General features: G+C 34.5%; 1 long non-coding RNA gene across 1 annotated transcript; it reads left to right on the top strand.

The window, feature by feature from the left end:
• Positions 1–1557: 1557 nt before the first annotated feature.
• Positions 1558–2492, top strand: LOC134433087 (uncharacterized). Its single transcript, XR_010031478.1, has 3 exons — positions 1558–1614; positions 1872–1953; positions 2458–2492. It is a non-coding gene; the product is annotated as an uncharacterized LOC134433087 (long non-coding RNA).

Below are 2492 nucleotides of genomic sequence, written 5' to 3'. Positions count from 1 at the left end.
TATAGAAGTTGCTTTAATCCACAGTGAAATGAACTATGATTGTTTTCTAATGGAAGTTTTGAACCACATATGTGCCATTAATTATATACTTACATTTCTATATTCCACTTTCTCTATTTGTATATATTCTATGGCATATGTAGTTGTTCCATATCTCTCTGACTTATTTAACAAGAAGAGAAAGTTTCTGAATTCATTGTTAATCTTGCTTTGAACTACATCACCTTCACTAACCATTAAATTTATATAAAAGTTGACTCTGATTTTCTTTCCTTCTTCTGTCACCTTTTTACATCTCTCTGACTCTGCTGCAAAGCTTATATTTGTAGATAAAGGCCTGGACTTTTTTTCAGCATGGAATAACACTTGATAATGGGTAATTTTAATTTAAAAGGAGATTTCAAAATGCATCTTCTTATTCTTCTTAGGCATTTGATTTAAATTAGGTTAAAGAATGAACAGCTAACAGTGTATCTCAGTAAGCTTTCACTAGAGAAAGAACAAACAGCACAAGAGAAAAATGCTGTGGCTGCAGAACTCCAGAAGCTGCAAGAACAACAAGAGGCAAGTTGTAAACTTCCAGCTTTCTTGAAAGCACAACATTCAATTTGACAAATGACTCAGTTTCACAAATTAGATGATGAGCTGCAACATGACTTGGGTCTGTAGAGTACCTGAGCTATTTTTTGTATTTGAATTGGAAAGGAAGTGTATTTACACTTCTGAACAAGGCAGGTCAGTGTGCTTTGGATGTGTTTGAGTTTTTTAAGAAGTCACTTTGAATTTTATTTCTTTGCTGACACATGGGTCTTTATTTAGGATAGTAAGAAAGAAGAAGAAAATATAAAGCAGTTAGTTGAAAATCTAGAAGAGGCAAATAGCCAGCTAAGGCAAGTAAAAACAAATAATAATAACTGATATTGTTCAAGGAAGTAGACTCAGTTTGTTCTGTTCAAATGCTGCTTTCTTGGATTTTTTTATTAATGTTTTTTTAGATTACATAGCTAAACAGAAACTATTCAGAATTGCTGTTGGCCAAGTACAAATTGTCTCAGATTAGAAATACCAATTGCTGCAGGAACAATGTTTGCCATCATTTTGTATTACATGGTAGGAGCTGTCTTGTTTTGCATTAGACATCTCAGGTGTGAAGGAAATTCAAATGGAAGCTGAAGGTTATGGATGAAATGTGACAAGGCAAAACTGGATCAGAGTTACTCTCTGTATCCCCAGTTCAATAGACAGGCAGCTCCCATGTTTCACAGCTGCATTGCAATATTCCAGGTCAGGATGTATTTTCCTTGGGTTCCTGGAACATCTTTTCCTACTTAAAAGAAGTATGGACAGTTCACATATTGACTTACTGGGGATGTTGCTGCATTTTAAGAACATTTTCATTGAGCAGGTTATGAAGTTCCCATCAACATTAGCAGCTCTTTTCAGAAAATAAAATATGGGTTTATTAGAAGTACTGAAAATAAGTTAAAGGCAATAAGAAAATATTTACTAATGCTTGTTAATTTGGCGCTTAGAAATGAACTGGAGTCTTTGAAGGAGAAAATGGCAAAGACAGGTGAAGAGATGAAAAGTACACTGGATGAAAGAGAAGAAAATGTATGTTATGTGTCAGGAAACTATCTTACAGAACCTCTGGGACAACATTCAATGTAAAATCTTTGTTGGGGTTTTTCTGCAAAGCTCTGCCTGGGGGATGTGATCTCTGCCAGAGGTTTCTTCTTTCCCAGCTGCTGCCAGCTGTGCCCTTGTGTGTCCACATGTGAGCGCTGGTATTTCAAAAGACAAGCACAGTCACTGGGATGTTCACTCTGTGCTGGAAGTTTAATATTAAAGATTTATTTGTTTGTTTTCAGGCAAACAGAGAACCTGCTTTTCTGTTTTTTCATATACCCACTCAGTGATGGATGGGCTCTGGATTAGCTTTTTATATGTAGGGTGAGTTTGAGCTTAAATAGATAAAAACATTTTTACTTTTCTTTCTATTGGTTCAAAGCAACCTGGGGTTTTTAGCAAATTTCAAAATTTCATTGTAAAAGTCAAAGATTTACAATTTAATTTCAGGTTAATTGAACTGAAAATGAAATTTCAAGAAAGGAAAAGCCATTGAAGATTCTAGAAAATAATTGGGAAAATTCATTTTTTCATGGATGTAGGGAACTTCATACAAGTGCATTTTTTAAATTGTGAAGATCTTGGGGTTTTTTTCTTCTTCTTTCTTAACTCCATAACCACTAAAGAACTGGTTCACTGCTATTAATTAACATCTTGTAGTACTTTATGGCTAAAACTCTGAATATTCTAACATGTCAGCTGGTGTTTCAGTCCCATTGGAACAAACCAGATTGGTGCAAGGGCAGGTTTGAGAACATCTACAGGAATTGCTCACATAGGGAGTAATTTGTAGAACTTACTAATTCATGTCTGAAATATCTCTTTCAGATGAATAATTTAAAGAAACAGATGGAAAATAAAAC

This window comes from Melospiza melodia, unplaced genomic scaffold (genome assembly GCF_035770615.1).
Source record: "Melospiza melodia melodia isolate bMelMel2 unplaced genomic scaffold, bMelMel2.pri scaffold_114, whole genome shotgun sequence".
NCBI classification, from domain to species: domain Eukaryota; kingdom Metazoa; phylum Chordata; class Aves; order Passeriformes; family Passerellidae; genus Melospiza; species Melospiza melodia.
This window is presented reverse-complemented; position numbering and strand designations above follow the sequence as displayed.